The sequence below is a fragment of the Vulpes lagopus genome, chromosome 6 (assembly GCF_018345385.1).
Source record: "Vulpes lagopus strain Blue_001 chromosome 6, ASM1834538v1, whole genome shotgun sequence".
Taxonomy (NCBI): Eukaryota; Metazoa; Chordata; class Mammalia; order Carnivora; family Canidae; genus Vulpes; species Vulpes lagopus.
The window spans coordinates 98,937,655-98,949,379 of NC_054829.1; positions in this window are offsets into that span (position 1 = coordinate 98,937,655).

Below are 11,725 nucleotides of genomic sequence, written 5' to 3' on the forward strand. Positions count from 1 at the left end.
AATGGACTTACCATCCTAGGAATAAATGTAGTATGATTTCATGGGCAGATTGTCTCACTCCTGCTCCATTTCCAATCCCCAAATAATGTCCCTTCTATTGTATGAAATTCTTAAGTCTCAGAACATAGAATTTCATTCCTTTATGGATAGACTGATGTGAAGATATTTCTAAGACAAGAAGCACATTGACTCAGCTCAGAACTGAGATCCATCCTGAGTGTTTGTGGCTAGGTCTTTTGCCCAGCCTTGGAAAGCATTTGGGGTATGCTGGCTGTTTTCTCTGTTTAGAAGCCACATTTCAAACCTGACTCATCCCCATCTTCTACATGAATTATGGGGCCATGGTTCTATGGATAAAGATTGGGTACATGATGCCATCTTCCCCATCAGATTGCTTTATTTGGAGAATTTTGAATTCGGTCTTTCTCTAGAACACAGGTCATATTTATACAAGGGCATTTCAGCAGCTCTATTATTCTATCCTATAGATCAGGAAAGCAGAAAGAGGGTTTCTACAGAAAGAGAGAAAGAAATACACATTAGGCATAAACAGAAGAACAGAACTGAAAACCAGTAGATAGACTGCTTGTATTCCCATTTTGTGCTGAAGTTGGGTTGAAATTTAGTTATATGCAACGGAAGAGTAATAAATAAAAAGGGGAAACTAACAGTAGCAAATTTTCTAAGCTATTCTCTGCCCAGAAGGAATCCTGGGTAGAGACCAAAGGGCCTAACTTACCTCCAGGCTGGACAAGGGTGGGGTGGCCCAGAGGCTAAGGTGACAAAATGCATACCCCAGGGACAGGAGAAGGTTTTCCAGAAGTTACTAGGTGGAACACTTTTTAGAAGACATTTTCCAGATCTTTAAAATTCATACTTACTTTTTCTTAAAACTGATCTATCAGATGATCTCTTGGGATCTGCCCCTTCTCCTTTGCCACACCTCTCTTCATATACTCTTTTGCCTGCTCATTCATCTGAAATTAGTGTGGTAGTTATCACAAAGTATGAAATCTCTTGAGTGCCAAACAAAGAAACAATCTGAGAAGTGACACTGAGGGAGCATCACATGGTAAAGCTAGAAAGGCATGAGCGAAAATATTGGAGGAAAGTATTGTCTTATCTAGGTGAAAGACACATGGGTAGACTCTTGTCATTCTATCTTCCGAAAACAAAATCAGGTTTTGGTTTTTTTTTCCTCACAGAAAGTCTAATTTAGATTATTGGTTTAACAATTAAGAACAGATTTTGAAAAGCAAATTCACCAGCAGATATTTTTACTCTAAATAAGTTAAGTTTGCCACTCTAATAGTATAATAGAAAACATTTATCAACCAAATACAATATACCATTTGCTAGAACTTATAATCATGTGCAACTACTAAAACTTCAATATGAAATTGTACCTTACAATTGAAAAAATTTAATGTTAAAAATTATTTTTGGAGATACTCAAGCAAAAATATCAAATACCTCTAGATTACCAAAATGTATTCATCCAGGCTAAATTACTGTGATCAAGTCAAGTGACCAAACACATTTGTTTTCCTTTTTATACTCTTGAACACCTCATGAACTTAAGACCGCAACACTTTGATTCACTGAATGACCAAGGAATAAAAGCATTCAGTAATTTCTTGTTTTGACATATGAGAGAGAATCAAGTATATGAGGTACCTGAAAGGTGGTAGTGTTTGATAGTCAAAACAAAAAGAATAAAAATAAACTTTTTTTCTTGTTTTATAATTTTGCATGTTATTCATATCACACTTTAATAGTTTATAGGATAAATATTAAATGTATAGGATAAATAAATTAAATATTTCCTATATATTTATTTTTTTTCATATTTCTTGAGTGGGTATTTTCGTTTTAGTTCATCTAAGAGCAAAACCTGAGATAGTGATTCTTTTCAAATGATTTACTGAAAAAAATGCCTTCAAGGGAAAGATTAAGGGAAGCAGGACAGGACAGGAAATAAAAACTAAGCTAGAGACTTAACTTAACTGGTCTTAACTGGTCGTTAGCTTCAGTCTAATCCCACCGAAAAAGCTCTGAGTCCAAACTGCACCACAGAATGAGACACCCATGATGTGGAAGATGGAATACTCCACTTTGTCAATCTTTTCTCTTATGGTCAGCACATTTTATGTTTTCAGAAATCTTTGCTGACCTCACATTTAAAATATAATCTCCATGTTATCTTTTAGATACATTCTTTCATTTTTGTCCTAACCCATTCTTTTACATTTCACATTTTGTTATATTAGCCATCTGGAATTGATTTTTATTTATTTATTACATGATGTAGTAGTTAAGCTTTATTTTTTTCATATGGATATCTAATTAACGTAACAACGTTTATTAAAAAGACTCCTCTACCATTGTTCTGCAGTGCTACATTAGACATAAATCAGGTATCCAGATATCCAGATGTATTCTGTACTCTATTCTGATCCTTTTGTCTATCTGTCCTTACCATCAATACAGCGCTTTCTTTATTATTGTAGCTCTGTAATTATTTTTATATTAAATAGAGCAGGTTGCTCCACTTTGTCCTTTTTCAAGTTTGCCTTGGCTATTTGCATTTTAACATATATTTCTGTAAAAAGATCCACTGGGATTTTAATTAAGATTGTATTCTATTTTTGAATTAATTTTGGCAAAATTTTTACAATCCCAAGCCTTCCAATCCATGAACATGGTATATTTCTCCACATATTTAGGTCTTTAATTTTAGTCAATATTGCTTAATATTTGGGGGGAAGAGGCATTGTATGTATTTCTTTAGATTTTTAAAAACTACATGTTTGAAATTTTTTGTTAACTGTTTACGTTTGAAGACAAATTAATTGAGTTAGAATTTGACTCTGATTTTCTGCAAATGCCATTATCTTCAGGCTGATGCTCATTTGCACACAAGCATAAGGTAATAAGGCTACTATGAATGTGCTAATTTCCTGGGATATGTTATTTTAATTTTCTATAGTAATAACTTTGATGAATTTTAATTCAGTATTAATTCAATATGGTGATGGGCACTGAGGTGGGCACTTGACAGGATGAGCACTGGGTGTTATTCTATATGTTGGCAAATTGAACACCAATAAAAAATAAATTTATGAAGATGAAAAAAAATAAAAAAATAAAAATAAAAAAAGTGAAAGGTTTCCAGAGAAATGACCACATAAAAAAATTTCATGTAGTCAATCTATCATATTCTATGTATTTTAAGTGAGAATTTATTCTTTCAGTAAATTGTGTCTAGGATTTAGTTTAAGGAAAATATTCATTTTGCTAATGTATGATATACCATTTATGTTATTCAGGGTCATTTTAGGAAACAAATAGCAAATTTAATTTGAGTACTTTGAAGAAAGTTTAATAAGGAAGTTTTACAATGGAATAGGCAGGATGCATGCTATATCACAAAGCTAATAAGAGTGAAGAATTTTTACTACTCTTTTACCTAAATTGACAAGAAGAAGGAGTAATTACCAAACCCTGAGACAGTGGGCTGCTTGAAGGTCCTGTGACCTTCAGAGCAGGCATACAGGCACACTTAAACCCCATATGACAGGGTCCTTCTGGCTTATTATTCTTCTTCCAGTGATGCCACTGTCCTAACCCAATCAAAAGCCAAAGATCAAGAGAATATTTTTTTTTTTAAATTTATTTATGATAGTCACAGAGAGAGAGAGAGAGAGGCAGAGACACAGGCAGAGGGAGAAGCAGGCTCCATGCACCGGGAGCCCGACGTGGGATTCGATCCCGGGTCTCCAGGATCGCGCCCTGGGCCAAAGGCAGGCGCCAAACCGCTGCGCCACCCAGGGATCCCGATCAAGAGAATATTTGATGCAGTTCATATATTTCAGCTTCCAGGATATGACAGCTCAAAGAAGAGAACAATATAGAATGGCTCCAGAGGGCCAAACAGAAGACATCCAACATATTACTTTTATAAAAAAACAAAACAAAACAAAACAAAACAAACAAACAAAAAAAAACACAACTTTGGAATTTTTTTTTTGTAACTTCCAGAAAGCTAAACTATTAAACCATCAATTCAATTAACAATAGTACTCTAGACCTTTTACATTTACCTTTACTTTCTTTTTTTTCAAATACGAATGTTAATTGTTTTATTTTTTTATCACTTCAGAATAACACAGAACAACAAAGCCATTCACGAATAATAAATGATAATTACAGAGCCCAGAATTAACGTGTGGATGAAATTCTGGGTTTTGGGGTGTTTTTTTGTTTGTTTGTTTGGGTTTTTTTTTAAAGATTTTATTTATTTATTCATGAGAGGCAGAGAGAGAGAGAGAGAGAGAGAGAATGAATGAGGCAGAGACACAGGCAGAGGGAGAAGCAGGCTCCATACAGGGAGCCGGACGTGGGACTTGATGCCGGTACTCCACGATCATGCCATGGGCCAAAGGCAGACGCTAAATTGCTGAGCCACCCAGGGATCCCCAAAATTCTGGGTTTTTGATTTGGAGTTTGTCATTCTACTGTCTTGGAATTGTTTGCTTTTTTTTTCATTTTTTTTGTATATATTTTTTTATTGGAGTTCAATATACCAGCATATAGCATAACACCTAGTGCTCATCCCGTCAAGTACCCCCCTCAGTGCCTGTCACCCAGTCATCCCAACCCACCCCCCCCCCACCTCCCTTTCCACCACCCCTTGTTCCTTTCCCAGAGTTAGGAGTCTCTCATGTTCTGTCACCTTCTCTGATTTTTCCCACTCATTTTCTCTCCTTTCCCCTTTATTCCCTTTCACTATTTTTTATATTCCCCATATGAATGATGCCATATAATGTTTGTCCTTCTCTGATTGACTTACTTCGCTCAGCGTAATACCCTCCAGTTTCTATATAGTGCCTGCTGCTGGTGTCCCACTGAGGTTACCTTTAACCATCTGTACCCATCATTCTGTTACTGAATTGTTAATAGTAATTCACCATTGCCCGTTCTCCAGAGAATCATTCTTGGCGGATAAGGAGCTTCTTTCCTGGGGCGGGGGCGGGGGGGGGGGTGCTACCTCTTTCTTCCCTCAAGAAGTCAACCAATGTCAGACTAACACAGCACTACAATGGCTGGCTTGCCTGCCATAATGTGGGATTAACTCTCTTGTGCAATTTATGCTTTAAAATTTTCCCAAGGAATCTGACTGAAACTAGTGTCTAACTAAGACTACATTCTTGGTTAGTTTGTTACACTACCTATCCAGTTTCCCTCCCTTTGCTCCCCTGAGAGCACTTCCCCAATAAATCACTGGAACAAGAAGCCCTGTATTGGGATCTACCTCTAAGATACCTAATCTAGGATGGTCTGTAATGTGATACATATGTGTACATGTTGCTAAAAAGAGCATTTTTTAAATCTCTAATCCTTTATTTTAAACTAGCCAGCATTTATTAAGCACTAAAAAATAGACTAGCACTTTAATAAGTATTTTATATCCATTTTATAATTTTATCATCTCAGCAAACCAAAGAAGAATACTCATAATTCTTACTTTATAAATGATATATTTAAAGATTAAGGAATATCCTGAGTACACACAAATAGGAAATAGCAAAGCTGATATTCAAAATGGATCTCTTCAATTCCAGAAACAAAGCTCTTAACCACTAAAATATATTATCAACTTTTTGAATTTAAAAAAGTCTAATATTTATTGAGAATTCACTTATTACTTTACCTGTATTATATCATTAAAATCTCACAATATTCTATAAAGGGGTCACTAAAATTATCCCTATTTTATAAAAGAAAAATGGAGGGAAAGGCAATATATAAAAAATATAATCTGGAAGTAAATGTCTTCAGATGAGAGCCTGTTTCCTCAGCACCTCATCTAGAGTTATGTGGATGGCCTATATCACCATATCGCATAAGATGTAGTCTTTTATTTTCACAATGACTGTAATCGCATGCCTGTCCCACTGAATATGCAGAATGTTAATAATTACTTCTGTATTTCTAGCACCTCCTACAATGCTGAGCACATGGTAGGTAGTAGGTATTCATTAATCTTACATAAATGAATGGCTGAGGAATGAATAGATTGGGAGAATTCACTTTAGTCTTAGTTTGGGCTACTATAACAGCATACCATAGATTGAGAGGCTTAAGCAACAAACATTTATTTCTTACAGTTCTGAAGCCAGGAAGTCTAAGCTCAAGGTGCCAGCAGACCCAGTGTCTGGTTAGGACTTGCTTCCTGGTTGACAAATGGGAGTCTTTTCACTGTATCCTCCCAGGATAAAGAGTAGAGAGAGGGATCAAGCTCTAGTGTGTCTTCTTGTAGAGGGACTAATCCTATACATGATAGCTTCACTCTCATGGCCTAGTTACTTTCCAAAGACCCCCACTTCCTAATACCATTACATTGGTGGTTAAGATTTCAACAATTGGATTTTGGAGAAAGCAAACATTAAGTCCATAACAACTATTTTTCAGTTATATTAAAATCTATTATTATTGCTCACTCAATATGGCAAGAGAAAGTCTCTTTTCAGTTTTTTTTTCTCTTTTGAAAATCATTTTAATCTGTGAGTCCACATATTCCTATTTGATACTACAAGTGTACTATGAAAAAAAGAATCATCAGTTATCAAGACTGAATTAAAATCATAAAAATCCTCTCTCGTGTAAACTCTAATTTTACAAATGGGCAAGGTGAGATGTAGAGAAGCTGAATTCACCAAGTCACAAAGCATCTGTTTAGCAAGCTGTCCTGGACCTTGTCTGGGTTACTTCCATAACTCAAACAGTGACATGTATATATGCATATATATTTATATTTACATGTTCATCGTCTGTGATGGCCTATGTCATTTACAAATAAGAAGAGCTAGCAATTACTGAGTTTTTTTTTATTTTTATTTATTTTTATTTTTATGATAGGCACACAGTGAGAGAGAGAGAGAGGCAGAGACATAGGCAGAAGGAGAAGCAGGCCGGCCCCATGCACCGGGAACCTGACGCGGGACTCAATCCCGGGTCTCCAGGATCGCGCCCTGGGTCAAAGGCAGGCGCTAAACCGCTGCGCCACCCAGGGATCCCGCAATTACTGAGTTTTAATATGTGTGCAGCATTATGTTGGGAATCTACATACTTCATCTCATTCAGTCCTCCAAATACTCTTATGAAAGAAGTATTGTTACTCTCTTCTGTTAGACATAAAGAATTCGAGGTACAAAACAGGTAAGCAGCTTACCCAAATGGTGGTTTTAAATCACAAAGTCTTGAGTCTAGAGCCTTCCACTAAACAGTAATACTAAGGAGGTTTGTTCTGGCTTTAACTTCCATGAAATTTCTGATAGAAGATATGCATTTCTATATTTTGGATAGAAGAGTCATTAAAACCAAGAATTTTCAGCTTCAATTCTCTCATTCTCTCACTGAAAACCACCACTGGAATAATATAGTTTGAGACAGTTTTCATACCAGCAAAGATTTAAAAAGGAACACATATTATGTATAAAAACAAAAAATCTCTGAAATGTTGCTACTTTATAACAAGAAAATAATATTTTTAGTATGGAACAGTTCTTACTATTTGAAATTAAAGAAATTTAATTTACTTATTCTGTAACTCTCTCATGGTTATTTTTCTAATACAAACACTTTTTAAGTTTAAAATAAAGTAGAATTATTATTATTGATTAGTTTATAAGAATAGAAGAAAGCAGAGAAATTGTTTCAGTAAAAATGATCATCAATGCACATCAATGCTTAATGTTGAAATATTTTGTGTGAAGAGTAAAAATATGTTTAGTAAATAAGTCTCCTCAACTATTACATGCTTTAATTACAGACTGCTACCCTGATTAGGAATCATGCAAGCATTACTGTTTACATTTTTTTAAAGAGAGAGGTAAAAACATGTGTCTATTTGCCAAAAGGCATCAAGTCACTCTCAGTACATATCTAGCTGTAAAAATGAAATTGGTAGGTGAATTTATCTTTAATCCACATTTTTCTCTAGGAAAATTTACCATTTTTATTCAAGTAAGGCATAAACAAATTACATGCAATTAAATGTATCATTTGATTCATTCACGGCCTTGCATATTTTGATAGCTCTTTTAATTTTATCACATGAGAGCATTGCATTGCATGGATATACCACATTTGGGTATAATTTCCTTTTGTGAGGGTTGTCTTTGTTCATTCAACTTTGAATTTGGTTGTGCTGAAAATAATCACTGTATTTCAGTTGCATTTACAAACTTCATTGAAGGGAATGGAAACAGTTCCTGTTTTAAATATTTTTTTAATGTAATAAAGGTATCGACAGTGATGCCCACTCACCATTGGATAGCAATGAACGTGGCCCGGTTTCAGCTTGTAGGTCTCGTAGCAGCTCAAAGCTATCTTTAAAACTTGTGTGCTGCCTTGCTGTGTTTTTTCATATATTTCTATGCTTCTGTGCACTTGTTTATGTGTGTTATTCTAGTTCTCTGCCATGTCAAACCCTGATGTGAATATCCCCTCCTTTTCTACTTCCTCAAAATTTCAATCTCAGTCAGTTTTGTGATTGGTGAACTGACTAAATATTTGAGGCATTCTGAGAGAGGACCACTTCACACAATCCACAACATTCTACCATCTTGCTTACTCCTTTGTTTCTTCCCTTCCATTCTATTAGCTTACAAAGACTGGACATCTCTTGTTTGTTCCTACTTTTATATCATGGCCCCCTTGTCCAATGGATTCTATCAAGTGGAGCAGCCCTACCAGGTTCCTCTGCTTTCCTAGTCACCACCTAGAATTCCAGTGAATAAATATTCTCAGATTTTTAATATAAAGTATAAATCCTTTATATCTTTTTGAGTAAATGACCCCTTTCTTTTTATTTAAATCAATTCAAAAAAGTAAATTTACCTGAGTAAAGAAAAATATATCAAATGGAACCAAACTTATTTAACAATGTAAAAGTCACAGAGATTGTATTATCTGACTTAAAAAAATAGAGATAAGACTTACCAATGCCTTAAAAAATATCTAACAACTATGATTAATTTTATACAAAAAGAAGGATAAATCTTTGAATAAAGAGGGAAAAGAACTGAGGTGTGGAAAATGCTGGAGTTACTCCAGTGGAGTAGGTGAGGATAACTGACTACTTTTATGAGCAGGTGGGATGAAATATACTCGGCAAGATCAAGTTTCTGTTTTCAGCAATTAAGAAATAAATTTAGAGAGACAGAAAGCATAGGGAGAATAAAATAAGCACCCATGCAGCCAACACTAAGCATAAGAAATAAATCATTACAAGTACAATTGAAGCCTCCTGTGAGCTGTCTCTTATTACATTCCCCTGAATTTTGTATCATGCTGCTGAATGTTTTACATTTCTACTACATACGAATTCCATAAATAGATATTGTGTTATTTTGCATATTTTAAAATTTTGAGAAATGCTATTGTACTCTATATATTCTTTAGCAGCATGCTTTTTCAATATTGTTTTTAAGTTTTATTCAAGCCCACATATTTAGAGTTCTTTTCTTTTTAACTACAGTTTTGTTGTATGAATAAGTAGGTGTTTATGTAGAGTTTCACTAGAAGACATTTAATTTTAACTTTTTTTTGCCTTTCTTATTTTTATTTATTTATTGATGATGATGAAGATGATGTTTTGTTTTGTTTTGCTACTAAAACAATGCTACTATGAGCATTTAAAAAAAAGATTTTATTTATTTATTCATCACACACACACACACACACACACACACACACACACAGGCAGAGACATAGGCAGAAGCAGGCTCCATACAGGGAGCCTGACGCAGGACTCGATCCTGGGTCTCCAGAAACACACCCTGGGCTGAAGGCGGTGCTAAACTGCTGAGCCACCCAGGGATCCCCAACTATGAGCACTTTGGTTAGTTTGCCCTTGTGTACACATGTGAATAACATATATCTAGTAGTAGAATCAATGGATTAGAAGGTATGCGCATCTTTAATTTTATTTGATTTTCCAAATTGCTTGTTAATGTGGCTGAACCAATTTATATTCTGCTGGGAATACATGATCTTCATTAACATTTTTAATTTTATTGAATCAGGTGCATGGGAAAGAGTGAGCATCTCATTATGTTTTCAAATTTGCACTGTCCTCAGTAAATGCAAAGTTTATCTTTTAGTCTGTTTCCTTGTGGATAAATTGTTTGTCATAACTCTGGCTGTTTTATACTGTGTCAGCTTGACTAGGCTGGACCTGTTTCCTAGAATCCCTTTCCTTTTATAGTTCCAGTTAAATTGGCCAAAGAGAAATTTGTATGAGATTTGGAAGCAGCTGCCATTTTGCTTTGAGAGTTATCATGATTAGATATATTGGGAAATATATGTCGGGATGTCCATGGTTTTTGCCTTGCTCTTTCTTTTCCCACTACATTTAGCTCCTTCATATGGCTCGCCCTGGTCAGTCATGTGCCCAAGCTCCCCAGAAGATTCAAAAGCCACAGCCTTTAATAGGTCTCCCCACCAACACTCCTTGGTGTTTTCATTTTAGTAGTTGGAAGTTCCTGGCTTCAGGAGAGCTATTAGTGATTTGTCTGTTTTTCTCTAATTTCTCCCTTTTTTTTTTGTCTTTTTGTTTTTTTTTTATAGATTTATTTCTTTTTTTAAAAAATTTATTTATGATAGTCACACAGAGACAGAGAGAGAGGCAGAGACATAGGCAGAGGGAGAAGCAGGCTCCATGCACCAGGAGCCTGATGTGGGATTCGATCCCGGGTCTCCAGGATCGCGCCCTGGGCCAAAGGCAGGCGCTAAACCGCTGCGCCACCCAGGGATCCCTAATTTCTCCCTTTTGAATCTTCATTTCCCAGTTTTGCCTAATTGTGTAAATTCTTATTACTATAATAACTTTCTGAAACAAAACAAAACAAAACAAACAGAAAGCTTTGGAAGCTTTGAAGAGCTTATAAATTCATGAAAACCTAACCAGCTAAGATTTGAGAGAGAAGAAAAGGGCCTGAAATGAAACCAATATCTGGCATAGCTTTTTGCCTCAAAGTATTTGTCAAATCATTTGTATCTCTCCAGATTCTAATATGAGTGTAATAAAAGTAGAGTGGAGGGTAGACTAGGTAGAAAGTGACCAATAGGGCAAGAACTAAGCAAAGCTTTAGGTAGTCTCATAGAGGTAGGGAGGGTGAGATGGAGAAAAAAAATTAGAATATGAAGTTTTCCAAGGGGAAGGAGGCCTGGTAGAAACTTTGGTGTCCAACTGGATGACTAAAGAGGTGTACTTTATGAGTGATTGCTAACAGTAACAGAATAGAATTTACAAAACTTAAGTCCAGATTCAAAACTATTTAAACCTAGACTGTATAAAGGTAATCTGTCCCACATTTCTTAAATGACAGAAGGAAAAGTAAAGTCTTTATAGAGAAAGATAGCATCCTTCTGCTCCTTTAATTATTTCTAGAAATTTTCATATAAAATACCTTGTATTCAATAAATTACTGTATTTATATTCAATAAAAAATATTATATAAAATTGAAACATATACTGAGAAATATATTCAAATGAGGAGAAACCAACAAAATAAAAAAGTAGAAATAAACACAGAGGAGGTATATATATCGGAATTTTCAGACAGGGACTTTAAAATAGCTGTGATTTAAGATGTTTTAGAAAATGAAAGAAAAGGTAAATAATTTTACCAGAAAAATTAAAATTTATAAAGAGATA